Source organism: Myotis brandtii, unplaced genomic scaffold (genome assembly GCF_000412655.1).
Source record: "Myotis brandtii unplaced genomic scaffold, ASM41265v1 scaffold318, whole genome shotgun sequence".
Lineage (NCBI taxonomy): Eukaryota > Metazoa > Chordata > Mammalia > Chiroptera > Vespertilionidae > Myotis > Myotis brandtii.
Genome location: NW_005362190.1, coordinates 302,728 through 318,245, shown reverse-complemented (window position 1 = coordinate 318,245; position 15,518 = coordinate 302,728).

Here is a 15,518-nt window from a genome sequence, read left to right as displayed (position 1 = left end):
AAAAAAGAAAAAAAATTTGCAGTAGTGAAGGTCTTTCGGTTCTTCTACTCTTCAGCCTGGTTCGCCTTAGTCCTGCCAGGTATTCAGGAGAGTGTTGAATTTCCCTGCGATACACTGTTCCTCTGTGTTGTAAATCACAGTCCTGATTTTAAAGCAGGCTGTATTTGTGATCCAGACTGCCTTAATTTGTGTTCACCTAAGAGTCAGTTTGTGGCTCAGCCTCTGGGTGGCAGTCACAAGTTAAATTTAAATTGATATTAGCGCTACAAAGAAATACTTAAACATTCAAAGATAGATGACATAGCATAAGACATTGTAACTTAGATACTGCCAAGTTTAAAACATGTTTAAGAGTCATATTCAAAGACTAGTTTTTCTTTATCAAAACTGAGAATAATGACCAGTTGCTAAAAGACCAGAGACAACCAGAACACACAGGATAGTTCAGCTTGAAAATGAGATCTGCTAGAAACCTTAGCTCTGTAAATTGAGGCACCTTTAGCAGGAAAACATGTGAAACTAAATAAGATATATTTTCAAAAATTACTTAGAGAGCACTGCATCAAATTCTGAACTTTCTAGATGATTTCAGGACATCTGTCTGCTTTTCATACTTCCAAGTTGCTCACGCTGCATCTATATTCTTTCTGCTCTTACACTGATTTTTATCCCTACCTTTCAACTCTCCAGGATTTGATTCCCTTGTGAATCTTGCATCATAAAACAGTGGAAAGAACTCCCAGGCTTTGGAGTAAAAAAAAAACATGCATCAAAATCCTATCATAATGTGCTGTTTCTGTGTGACATTGGAAGAAGGACCCAACTTCAATGAACTTCATTTAATGTGTCTACAAAACGTGGATTGTTAATAACACTAATGAGATAAACTCAATCTTATTCAGAGAAAGTACTGTATTCATGGTGTTATTATATTTAATGCTATGGTGATTTTGAAATCATAGCAGCACTCTTTATTTTCCCCTCTTTCTGAAATATGTGGTTCTCTCATGAATAATGCCTATATCAGTCCTCAATCATCTGGAATCTTTCCCTAAGTTTCCCCAAGTCGGTACCTATTGGGGAAGATAATTCCTTAAAAATATTTAACTTTCATCACCTGTCATCTGTCTATCATCTATCTATCTATCTATCCATCATCTATCTATCTATAAGTCATCTATCATCTTTTCTCTTATCTAAGTACCTACTATTTCTACTTATTGCACTTTTAAAGTATGTAAAATTTTTATGCATTGTTAGAATCCAAACAAAAAGTGTACATTTAGAAAGATTAGCTAATGCTTGAAGTTTATTGATGGATTTTTTTTCTTTGAGGCTGCCATTTATCATCAAGCAAAAAGCTATCTTTTTCAAGATACCAGATAGAACCCATTTGACCCACCAGTCAGCTGAATAAGATATATAACAGTCGTTATTTTTGAGATGTGGATATCAAATTCTTTGCCTGTTAGAGAAAGTTACAATTTTATGGTTGTCAATTGAGAAGTGATTTTAAGTGAACATAAACGAGTGTTCTTATGTGTTTACTGAATAAGAAAACGAAGTAGTAAAACACTATTAATTTTAATGTGGTTGACTGATTACCTTGTATTTATAAAGAAAGGAGTTTCAAAGGGATAATCTTGTAATAACTTTTCAATGTCTTTAAAGCATGATATATATGTGTGTCTCTTCCTAAGGCTTTATGATTTGCTACTGGTATAGGTGACAATAAATACTTCATTCTGGTTAAAAGGGTAGAAATATTTTCACAAATCTACAATTCATTTCAAAATAACAACCTTCTGCACCCTAGACTATATAACCAACCCTAACCAGAGGAAAAAAGTAATAATTATTATCTACTTTAGTTACAAAGGCCTGTTTGTCAAGTTTCCAGTTAGAAATTACTCTTCTAAAACGTTTACATTCTTGCAGCACAATTTTGAATATTAAATCCAGCTGTATCTTGGTATAAAATTTGAACAAATGCTAACATGTGTACAGGTAAATGTGGTGGGTGAAATTCTACTTCACAAGAAAACAGACTTAGAGAGCTTCCAGTTGGACTGGAACAAGAAATGCCAAGGAAGACCAACATGTGACACAAGTAAACTCAGCCTCCTATCCCCCCACAAAGATCAATGATTGGATAGCTACCCTCAAACAAAAACAGCTTAGGAAACATCCAGAGTTTACTTGGAAAATTTTAGCGACAAGAAAAAAAATTGCACAAGAAAAGTAGGAAGATAACTACATTTCGGCCTGCGTCACCCCACCCCCCAAGCTGGTGTTGTTCAACAACACAAAGGAACTCCTCAGCCAGAGAGTTCCCCTCACAGGATAGGAAGCGCTGGGTGAATTACCAGCTTCCCCAGCCAGTTCAAGGTACTGCATGAAAGTCTTCTCAAATTCGCCCCACCCAGACTGATGCAGCGGAAATGTACAGGGAGAGGAATAAGAAATGCAGAAACTCTTATCAGCACACCTGCAGCAGGAGTGACTATGTTCACAGAAGCCTGCTCTGCAGACAAACTCAGTAGATCTCACCACTAAGCCAACAGCCAACAGAGCCACTGCGAACCCCCTGCAGATTTCATCCATTTTTGCCCCGTAGATATTTGGGCCACTGATGCCAGCTGCCTGACTCTCCCCAATCCCTCCTCCCAACTTTGCCCCTCAGGAGCCCAGGAACCACACCAGCAGCCATCCCAGGCCTCTGGGCTATCCTAGGGTAAGAAGCTGGCCGCTTGAGTATCTCCCTATCCCTGCAAGAAAGCAGCAGAGTTGACTCAGGCCTCTGTGGCCCTGCAAATGCAAGATGCTGGCCTCCACCCTTGAGGCTGATCGTCTCAGCTGTGCTGTACTCAGGGTTAGCCCCTCCAGCTGTGCATCTGAATCCCACCACCTAGTATGCATCGTCAGTCTCCACTGCAGTGCACTTATTCAGCAGGAAAGTGTGCAGCCAACAACCAGGATCCCTGCAGCTGCTCGTGGGCTCCCATCAGGCCCTGCTTTCTGTTATTGGCCAGCACTACCATGTCCATGTGGGCTAAGCCCCTCCTACTGTGCACCTGCATACCTCCAGTTCAATAACCATCAGCAGCCTCCATTGCAGAGTGCATACTTAAGGAAGAGTGGGAAGCCACCAGGACAGCATGCTGACAGCCAGGAGCTCTGCACCCACAGGTGGCCCTGGCACTAGCTGCCTGCCCTGGCCCCCATCACTTCACGTGTGCCTACAACCAGTCCCCATCACTACACAGCACCTGCACCCGCGTGTGTACACACCACTAGCTCTGGTCACCGATTCTGTTTTCCCTGATTCTTAGCCACTTGTCCTGAGACAGCATGCTGACAGCCAGGAGCTCTGCACCCACAGGAGGCTCTGGAACTAGCTGCCTGCCTGGCCCCCATCACTTCATGTGTGCCTACAGCCAGTCCCCATCACTACACAGCACCTGAACCTGAGTGTGTACACACCACTAGCTCTGGTCACTGATTCTGTTTGCCCTGATTCCTAGCCACTTGTCCTGGAAGAGCTGCCGAGGACCCCATCAGTGCTTGAAACCACTGCACTTCCCTCATTACTTGCTAAAACCACACAGTTGTCGGTGCTATGGACCCCAACAGCTTGAGCTGAAGAGATATCACATCCCCACACACATGGTGCCACCTGCAGCACCAGGCTGTGGTCAGAGCCATGCCCCTACCTGCCTACCCCCTTCAGCTGAAAGGCTTCCCTTACTGAAGTCAGTCCAAAAAGTATGGAAGAGGTAACAGAAATCTATGCAAGATTGCAAAGATCAAAAAGAATGAGGGGAAAATGACTCCACTAAAGAAATACAGAAAAAAAAAATTCTGTAACTCCAAAGAAATAGAGATACAGGAATTGCTTGATAAAAAAAATTACAAATAATTACTTTAAACCTAATCAGAAAGCTATAAGAGCACACAGGCGAACACTTTAACAATATCAGAAAAACAATACACGAACAAAATGAAGAATGCAATGATTGAACTGAAGAATTCAATAGGGAGTTACACCAGACTTGAACAAGAAGAAAGAATCAATGAGTTATATGAAAGATCCATTAAAATTATTCAACCAAAAGAGCAATAATTAAAAAGAACAGAAAAGAATGAAGACAGTCTGTGAGACTTATGGAAAACCATCAGGAAATGAAATGATGTATGTATCACCAGAGTCCAAGAAGAGAGGGAGAAATGGGTAGAAAGCTCATTTAAAGAAATAGTGGCTGGGAAATTCCCAACCCTGGGGAGAGATTTGGACAACCAAATACATGAAACCAATAGGTTGTCCGAAAATCTTAATCTGAAACCAGTATCTCTGTACAAATTATAATTAAAACTGTCTAAAATCAAAGACAAAGAAAAAAATTTTAAAGCAGCAGTAAAAAAAAGAAAAGAAAAGAAAAAAATTCCTTACAAGGGAATCCCCAAAGGCAATAAAATAAATGGTGCTGGGAAATGATATTTACATGTAAAACAATGAAACTAGACCCCTACTTTTTTAAAATTTATTTTTATTTTACTTTTATTGATTTCAGAGAGGAAGGGAGAGGGAGAGAGAGATAGAAACATCAAGGATGAGAGAGAATCATTCATCGGCTGCCTCCTGCACATCCCCTACTGAGGATTGAGCCCGCAACGCAGGCATGTGCCCCCAACCGGAATCAAACCTGGAACCCTTCAATCCACAGGCCGACGCTCCATCTACAGAGCCAAACCAGCCAGGGCTAGACCCCTACTTTTCACCACTCACAAAAATTAATTCAAAATGGAGTAAAGATCTAAATGTGATAACTGAAGCAATGAAACTCCTAGAAGAAAACATGGGGAAACCTCGTTTACATTAGGCTTGGCAATAAAATCACAAGCAACAAAAAAATAAATACATCAGTGGAAAATATGGGCAGGGAAAGTGAACAGATCTTATTTCTAAATTAGACACACAAATGGCCACCAAGCATATGAAAATATGTGGATAATCCTGATCATCAGGGAAATGCAAATCAAATCCACAATGAGATTTCACCTCACACTTGTTAGAATGGCTATCATAAAAAGACAAGCTATACAGGTATTGGTAAAGATGTGGGGAAAAGAGAACCCTTGTGTGCTGTGGTGTGGGAATTTAAATTTGTGCAACCACTATGGAAAATAGTATGTCGTTTTCTCAAAAATTAAAAATAAAACTGCCATATTACCATTGTATTGGTAAATCCCATTTATAAGTAAAAGCAATCAATAAATGAAACATGGTATTAAAGAGATATATGCGCTCCCATGTTTAATTGCAGTTTTATTTACAATAGCCAAGATAGGGAAACAACGTTAGTGTCTATCTATGGATGTATTAACAAAGAATTTGATACACACACACACACACACACACACACGAACCTTATTCAGCCATGAGAAAAAAGAAAATTCTACCATTTGCTACAACTTGCATGAAAGTTAAAGGCATTATGCCTGGTGAAATATGTCAGAGAAAGACAAATACTGTATGATATCGATTATATGTGGAATCTAACAAGTCAAATTTATAAAAACAAATAATAGACTACTGGTTATCAGGACTAGGGTGTGTGCAGAATAGTGGTCAAAGTGTGCAGACTTTTTTATAAGTTGAGTATGTTCTGGGCATCTAATGCACACCATGATGACTATAGCTAATACCATATTACGCAGTTGCGAGTTACTATGAGGGTAGATTGATAAATGTCTTACCATAAAAAAAAAGACAGTTAGTTATGTAATGTATTGGAGATGTTAGCTAACACTAGACGGTAATCATTTTGCAATATATAAGTGTATCAAATAAACACATTGTATACCTTAAACTTAAAAAGTCAATTACACCTTAATAAAGCTGCAAACAAATTTTAAATTTAGAGATTGAAAAAGGAATTGTTGAATCTGAGCAAAAGAATGTCACCCAGAGAAATATGCTGACTCCTTAGGTTTCAACAAGAAAAGTATTAGTTTAGTGAATGATATATCAGAGTTCTAAGTTTTTTTGTTCTGGGCCTTTCTAATAATTATATCAGAATCTGGCTTAGGGATGGATGTTAAGCTAACTAGAGACCTGTGCAAGACATATTTTCAGGAGGGACTCTTTAACAGTATGGATTATGTGATGGTGAGTTTCTTGTACATCTGTTAGGTTTTCCTACTCCTATTTCTTCCAGCCCGGCATTAAAGGCAGAATAAAGCCACCAGTGTGCACCAATCCAGGATTGCATGATCTCCAAGAGAAGCTCTCATTCTAAGACCAATGAACAGGAGGGTTAGTCCCTTTGGGGCAGTCCTGCTTCTAGTGCTGAAATTCTGTGGTCGCAGTAACCATGCAGGCTCAGGAAATACTGACACACAGAAGTCCTTCTTTCCAACCAGAGAAACTGAGGCCCAGAAAACTCTGTGGGGGGATCAGTGTTTTTTACTTCTCTGTGTCCTCCTGCCACTCAGACACAGCCTAATCTGGTCTGAGGAACTGCTCAGCAAAATGGTTATTATATAGCCTTGGCTTACCAGCCAGAGAACTAGGAAAGGGAGTCTGGAATCCGGAGAATGTTGGGCCCATCAAAGAAAGGAGTTCAAGAATAGAATTCATCTTGCGGTTCATGGGGGGAATATCCAGAACAGAAATCAGATCCATCAAAGCAGCAAAATAAACTTGCCATATAATTCATCAAAGAACAAGAATGATTGGCTAAAAGTGCTTTTTAAAAAAAAAATTTAGGCTGAAAGATGGCTCTTAAAATAGAAATACTCTGAAGAAAAAACTAGGTTAATTTTTCCACCATCTTCCCACTAGATATAAAAATCCATCCTTTTGTACAAGAAGACAGTGTGGTGTAAGGGAATGAAATAAAATTGGGAAGTAAAATCTGAATTATAATCTGATTATCATTGCTGCCTAATTATATGGCTTAAACAAGTCAGCTGTCCCTGCTGTTCTTTTATTTTTTAATCATTTTTGTTTAGTTTTCAATTACAGTTGATGTGCAATATTATAATAGTTTCAGGTGTACATCCTAGTGATTAAATATAACTTACTAAGTAATTGTCCCAATAAATCTTGTACCCATCTAACCCAACCATAGTTGTTAGAATACTATTGACTATATCCCCTATGCTGTACTTTACAACCCCATGACTATTTTTTCACAACCAATTTGTACTTCTTAATCCCTTCACCTTTTTTAAAAAATTGATATTAGGGAGAGGGAGAAAAAGATGCCCCCACACTGGAGCTCAGAAGGAATGATAAATATAATTGTTTTAAAAAATCCTTTGATCATATAACAATAAGAACAGAAAGCACACCAATTACCTTTTCATATAAATATTCATACACCTATATATGTTACAGGAATGGTTACACTTATCCTTGATGATTCTTGATTTTTCATTAGAATTGAATAGTATTTTCATATGTATTAACCCATTTTATTCAAATGTAGCTCCAGGAAGATAGGCAAAAATAATGTCACATTTACATATTATCTTTGAATGTATGTAGTGCCTATTCATGATTTCATTACAGTCTTACTACCGCTCAGTGGAAGAGATGGGAAATATTATCCACATATTTTACAACTGAGGATACTGAGGGTCAAACAGTTTAATTGGATGATATGTCCAAGGATGGATTTTATATCATGAAGCAAAACTAGAGACAAAGAATAGTTTGTCAGTGTCAAGTGCTCTTTCTTCACATCATGCTGCTATATATTGAAAGATAAGATGGTCTACTGAAGGCTTTACTAATTCTCAGTTACGAATAGAATTCAGTTGCCCTGCCTCCTGGCCAAGTCTCTTTAATTTCTAATAAATGTTATTTTTCTGCCATTATTTAATCACAGAACCTTGGACAACTTATAGTATCTTTTAGAGCCTTACATTTTAGTTCTATAAAATAGGAATACCAACATCAGTCTTGCAGGGTTATTATAAAAAATTAGAGTTACTATGAGGAAGACATTTTTACAGTGCCTAAAATAGAAGCACAATGCCATAATAAATATGATTACTTCATTATTGTTATAGTGCCTAGCTATTTTATATTGCTTTCATGGACGTGAGACAGTCTGAGAGTCACTGGCACTCTGCTTCTTGGGTGTATTCTGTCAACACCAGTCTTTGATTTCTCTACCCAGATGTCCACGGTCACTTGTACAAACACTCATGAACTGAGACCCTGACATTCATGTCTTACCCTGGTGGGAAGTTCCCAAGGATCTCCTGTGGAAAGAGTTTTTACTGGAGAATCATAGATACATCAGTGCTCTCAAATGCAGTCTGGTCACTGCCATGAGCCTATATGTGTATGTATTACCTAGAGCTTCCTAATCTGAGCATGCTTGATATTTAATATTGGCTTGTGTGAAAAAAAGAGTAAGACTTTAAGTCACACAGACACAGGATCAAATGCTAACTCTGCACCACAATAGCTATGTAATCTCGGGTATATTGTTTAATTTATTTGTTTCTCAGATTCTTTTTTGTTAAAATAAGTTACATACAATTTTTTTAAAAGGTTTGTTAAAATTCAATTTAATGAGACAATGTGTGTTACATTTTCTCCTCCCTTTAGTAATTGGGTGGCTTCTTTTTTTTGTTTTATTTTCCTGGGTTTCTGCACACTCCTTGTGTGTTCCCAAATCTGATAAATTTGTTGTCCTCAGGTCACAGGCCCTGCCAAAATACTTCTAATCTTGACCGTGGTGAACAACAATTTACATGTATTGAGAGATTACTAAATATCAGACATGGTAAACATTTCATTACTTGCATTGAATTTTTAAATACTCATTACAACCACTTAAGGTATGGACCAAGATTATCCTATATAATAAAAGGGTAATATGCAAATTGACTGAACAGCGGAACGACCCATTGCTATGACGTGCACTGACCACCAGAGGGCAGACACTCAATGCACGAGCTGCCCCCTGGTGGTCAGTGTGTTACCACAGGGGGAGCACTGCTCAGCCAGAAGGCGGGCTCACAGCTGGCGAACACAGCGGCGGTAGTGGGAGCCTCTTCTGCCTTCACGACAGCACTAAGGATGTCTGGTGTCTCCGTGGGGAGCGAGCCTAAGCCATCAGTCAGACATCCCCCGAGGGCTCCCGGACTGTGAGAGGGCGCAGGCCCGGCCGAGGGACACCCTCCCCCCCCCCCACTGAATGCATGAATTTCGTGCACCAGACCTCTAGTTTCATTATATAATTTAAAAAACTAAAACTTAGGAAGTCAAATAAATAAAGGCAAAGTTAGGACACAACCTATTAGTGTCCGAATAAAATTGTGTGCTTAAACTACCTAGCTAAATGACTTCCTCCAGCAAATATGAGCAGCCTTCCCCACTCCTCAATTTCTAGAACCTGATGAGGGACCCCTGGGACCTTTAAGGCCACATCCTCAGCCCAGCACTTTAAGATAACAGGTAGACAATACAATGCTGAATATGCAGCACAAGGAGCTCCCTAATTTTGAAAAGAGAAACACAGGGTGAGCTTGGCGTCTCCAATTACCATATGAAAATGATCAATGAAGAAAGATGCCAAATAGTTCTTACCTGGCACTCATCACACCATGTATTTTGAGAAGTCATTTCTTAGCCATTTAGAAACATCAATAGAACAGCAGAGACAATTTCACAACAAATGTGTCGTGATGGATTTGCTAGCTGAGACTCCTAAATGTTTGGTTTCCCGCATTTATTATAGGCATTGGAGACGTTTCCTCTTCTGAAGTACAAGCATCAATTGTTCTCTAACATCCAAAACAATGATAATTTGTTGTCTTTCTGTCATTGTGCAGTTTAATTTCAGAATAAGCAAAACAATGAAGCATCATCATCTCAATTCATGTAATTTGAGAAAGCAAAACAGTTGCATAATAAGGAAAGCAAGATCAGAAAGGAACATTGTATACTTTGTATTAACTTTGAGAGTTAATACAGAGAAAAAAAGTATATGTGCAGAACTGAAGGTGGAGATTGTTAAAAATTATATACAGTAGTCCCCCCTTCTCCCCAGGGCTATGTTCTAAGACCCCTACTGGATGTCTGAAACTACCGATAGTACTGAATCCTATATATACTATGTTGTGTTCCTACACATGCATACAGTAAAGTTTAATTTATAAATTAAGAAGAATAAGAAATTAACAGCAATAGCTAATAATAAAATAGAATGATTATAAAATACAATGTACTAAAAGCAATGTGAATGTGGTCTCTCTTTATCTCCAAATATCTTGCGCTGTAGCTACAGCATGGATACTCTGGACAAAGGGATGATTTGCGTCCCTGGAAGGACAGAGAAAGATGGAGCAAGATTTCATTACATTACTCATTACATAAATTGTGAGCAATTTATGAATTGTTTATTTCTAGAATTTTCTATTTAATAGCTTTGGATCACAGTTGACTACAATAATGGAAACTGTGGACAGAGAAGATGCAGATAAAGAGGACTGCTATACCTGATTCTCCTTTGAAAATTGGGTCACATTTGATCTGTTCAGTATATTATATATTAATATTATTTTGAAACTCTGGAGTTAAATATTAGGACTAAACTATATATCAGGCAATGATGTATTAATTAAGATCTTTGAATAAACCTACATGATGTGTATATTGCTTTAAATTTTACAAACTACTACTTTATCTGTATATCCTTAGTAAACTGGTGCATAACATAGTATCAGTAAATGTTTCTTGAATAAATATAAGAAATTTTTCACATTATTCTAGTCATTTTTATAATAACCCCGTGAAGTATATATGATTGCCATTTCCTAGTTTGGGGATGAGTTAATTAGTCTAAGGTAACAGGAGTTGCTCAGGTCACCCAGCGGCAGGTGAGAATTTGAGCAAAGTAAGTCCTCTAACTTCAAAACAAAAACCAGGTTCTGAGAAAGACAAGTACCACATGATTTCATTTATATGTGGAATCTAATGAACAAAATAAACTAATTAACAAAACAGAAACAGACTCATGGATAGAGAACAGACTGACAGCTGTCAGAGGGGGGCAGGTTACAGGGCTGGGTGAAATAGGTGAAAGGATTAAGCAAAACAAAACAAATAAAAAATTCATAGACAGAGAACAGTATGGTGATCACCAGAGGGAAAAGGAGGAGGGAGGGTAAAGGGTATATAAATGGTGATGGGAGGAGACTTGACTTTGGATGATAACACACAATACAATGTATAGATGATGTATTATAGAATTGTACACCTGAAGCCTATATAATTTATTAACCAGTGTCACCCCAATAGAATAAAACAAAGAAACCAAAAACAAGTTCTTTCCATCACACTTTGCAGCTTAGCTCTGGAGAGAATATGACCTAATCTGCAAAATACTAGACAGCATAATCAACATTTGTGTAAACATAGCCTTATGTTTTCATCCCAGAATTCCAATGTAAAATATAATTTTCAGATGCCTTTTGTTATCTTGTTTCAAAGCTTTAGGCATATCCTAGGGAACAGGTATGCTAAAAACAGAATGAAAAATCCTTTTAATTATAACTTAAATAAAAAAGACTTTCCTTTGGAAACTCACTTAAGAAGAAAGGATTAAGTGTTTACATATATTGATTTTTTGTAAAGTTTGACCAAAATAAAATGTAAAAATTTAAGGTATGCAGAAATCCTTGACATAATATTCAATTGACTGCTTATTAAAATTCAGGTGCAGCAAATTCACTCTATTTCATTAAGTCATATTTTCTGATCCAAGAAATTACTGCAAGGTCCAAACACTATATAGTAAGTTTTTTTAAAAAAATAAATACAAGGTATTTGCTGAAGGGTGCAAATACCATGAAATAATCAAATTGTGAAGTTTGGAAAATCACCAACATAGAAGACCAGGGTGTCTAGTCGCACTAATAAAAGATGTTTGAGGAAATTAAATGGAAAAATAATTTCTGTGAATATATTTTTAATTGGGATGATGGAATTTTAATCACAGAAAAGAGTAGTTGGTAAAGGTAACCATTGTTCTTCATAATAATCTGGATTTCTACTTATTCAAGATTTCTCCCATTATGGTTTTCTGTACCATGTTTTCTTACTAAATAAGGAAGAATCGAATGCCCAATTATCTCTCCTTTTTTATTTAGGTTTATCTTGCCCAGGTGTCTTGCCATAAGACAAGAAACTTTACAAATAACATAGCACAGATATCACTCTTTAAATTCCCAACATGTGCTGGGATTCACTCCACAGCACCTTGGAGAGCAGTGGCACATCTTTGCTTGCACGTATCCTGGTGGAAAGTATCATTAGGTAAGAAGTGGCTTATACTGAGTTTTGCTTTCATTGAACATACTGCCTCTCTGAAATCTCCGCCCATTTGTCCTGGAACAGGTCAGCACATGATACCCCCAAATATGCCACTTTGGCATATTGATTATTTTGCACAGAGGGAATTTAAAGAAAGCACACACACACACACACACACACACACACAAAGTAATGCCAGTAGAGGCTTTCTCTGAGTGCTTCTTATCTCCCTAAAGTCAGAACCTCCAAAACAAACAAACAAAAGAAACTCAATTGTCACCAACCCCCTTCTCAGGAATCTCATCAATCAGGAAAGATTGGCTCTGATCACAGGAGAGGAAACGGGAAGTTGACATGGAACCCAGACAAACTGTCACAAACTATCACACCCCCCATCTCTTCTCCTAAGGACCCATTCGTCTTTCCTAAAAATTATTTATTTTCCCTTAAGTTGCTTATATTACCCCTCCCCTTCCCCTATTAAGATGATTAATAAGTTCCCAAATCTCACTGCTGTTCTGGGTATTACTCTTTTTCCTTCCTGTGATGCCCCTGTGTACATAACATTAAAAGTAATAAATGTATATATCTTTTCACTTGTTAATCTGCCTGCTGTCAGTTATTTCACAGACTCAACTATCAATCCTAGGAAGATAGAGGAAAAGGTTTTCTGTCCCTACAGTCCTGATTCCATTCTTTTAAAAGCACAGAAGCATTTATTTTTCTTTTTTCCTTCATGGGATGATGAGAAAAAAAATAAACAAAATGACTGATCCTTGTAAAAGACTTGGAATACTACCTGGCATCTAGTAAGCTTCTGATAAAAGGTACCTATTATTATTACTAGTTGCCTCATTTGAGAGAAGGTACAAAGTGTTCCTAAGCACCAGGTTCTTCTATTGTAGGATGAAGATTCATTTATCAGTCATTCTAGAAATATTTAGGAGTCTAGTAAGGATCAACCCTTATGTGGGACAGTGTTACTAGTAGCTACTTCACATTGATTATAGAAAGACTAAGTGAGGTAATAAATATTAGGTCATCAACACCATGCCTGCTGGTGGGTAAGAATTCAGTACATGTTAGCTGGTGATAGGGAATGGTAGTGGCTATCATGGAAAAATTATATATTGCTGTTTAATAATTCAAGAAAAAAATTCCAAAAACACACACACAACAATAACAACAACAACAACAACAAAAACAACACCAAGGTCAAGGAGAGATGCAGGAAATAAATCCAAGGAAGGGTAAAGGACAGCAGAAGAACATACAGGAAATGACTTGTCCCTGATGCAGGATCAAATATCAACCCAACTTCCCAGATTTTGGTAACAATTTGGAGCAGAAATCCAGAATACAATGAAGAGGGTGATGGAGGTGACAGACACTAAACAATACTAAGGATCAGAGCAAAATTGGAGATAGAATATAGTTGACCACATCAAAGTACAGAAGCAAAACAAAACAAAGAAACAAAAAGAAGAAAACAAAAACCCACCAATGACATAAAAATTTTTGATTAAAATAATATAGTGCCCTGGCTGGTGTGGCTAAGTCAGTGATGGCGAACCTTTTGAGCTCGGCATGTCAGCATTTTGAAAAACCCTAACTTAACTCTGGTGCTGTGTCACATATAGAAATTTTTTGATATTTGCAACCATAGTAAAACAAAGACTTATATTTTTGATATTTATTTTATATATTTAAATGCCATTTAACAAAGAAAAATCAACCAAAAAAATGAGTTCGCTTGTCACCTCTGACACGTGTGTCATAGGTTCGCCATCACTGGGCTAAGTTTATTGGAGCATCGTCCCATACACCTAAAGGTTGTGAGTTCGATTCTTGGTCAGGGGACATAACTAGGTTGCAGGCTAAACCTCTGGTTGAGGTACATACAGGAGGCAACCAATTGGTGTTTCTCTCTCACATGTTTCTCTTTCTCCTTTCCTTCATCTCTTTCTAAAAATCAATAAACAAACAAATATAGTGGGTGTGGGTGGGCACTGAGATCCCTACATTCAAATGAGGCAGGAGAAAGAAAATGATATAATTCAACATCACCGGTGAGATACCCAGACTTTAGCGGCCTTATCCTTGTGTCTGTTCTTGATATGGTCACTGCATGCGTGAATCCTGGAACTCTGTTAAGGCTTCTATCTCCTCCACTGTGCTTAAGAAAAAGCACATTTGGACAACAGAGCAAGGGTTCATGAGCTAGACATGAGGTGAGAGGGGTTGGAGAGATTCAGCTTTCTGTTAAGTGAGTGAATTTGTTGAATGAATGAATGAATGAACCAAGTAGAAAAAGTGGGAAAATACTCTTAGACACCCTTGTCTAATGGCAAGAGCCCAGGATTAGGAAACAATAAACATGTTAGTGTTAGGTTTAATGTAAGGTTTAATCTGAGATGTAAGATTTAATCTGACCCAAGCCAATAAATTGACCAAGACAAGCAGGGTAAGAGCGAAATATCGCGTTTATTGGAAGCTCTCGGGTGAGGTCCCACGGTCTGGGGGTGCAGGCCGGGGGAGTCACCCCCGCCTATGCCTGGCAGAGATTTTTTATGCTGCTGTTGGACCAATCAGGTTTATCTGAGGTAGCTTGTGGCGGGTGATTGATGAGCAGGAAGTTGGTGCAGCTGCACCCTGGCCATCTTGAGAAGTCTCCGGTGGTTATTTATTGGCCATCAGCACAACAGGATGCTCTGGTGGGTCCCAGGGTGGCAGCTATTGTCCAGCAGGATGTGGCTCGGCAGTTCTGAGTTGTTTGGCCAACTCAGCTGGTGGGATCAGGAAAGACCCTATTTTCCCAGCCCCAGACCTTACAGTTAGAAGTAGTTATTAAACTTTTTTTTTCATTATTTGAATTCTGGTAGAAATAGTTATTAAACTTTTTTTTCCTCATTAGAGGGTTATGTTGAATTAGATGTTAATTACTAAATAAACATATGATGCCATATATACACTGAGTGGCCAAATTATTATGACCGGCCAGATTATTATGACCACCCCATCAGTACTTCTTTGGGCCACCTATGGCCTTCAATACTGCGGCGATTCTTCTTGGCATTGACTCCACGAGGTGTTGAAAGGTGATGCGAGGAATCTGACACCATGCCTGATGAATAGCACTGTCCAGTTCTGTGAGATTTGATGGTTGTGGAACCAGCTGCCT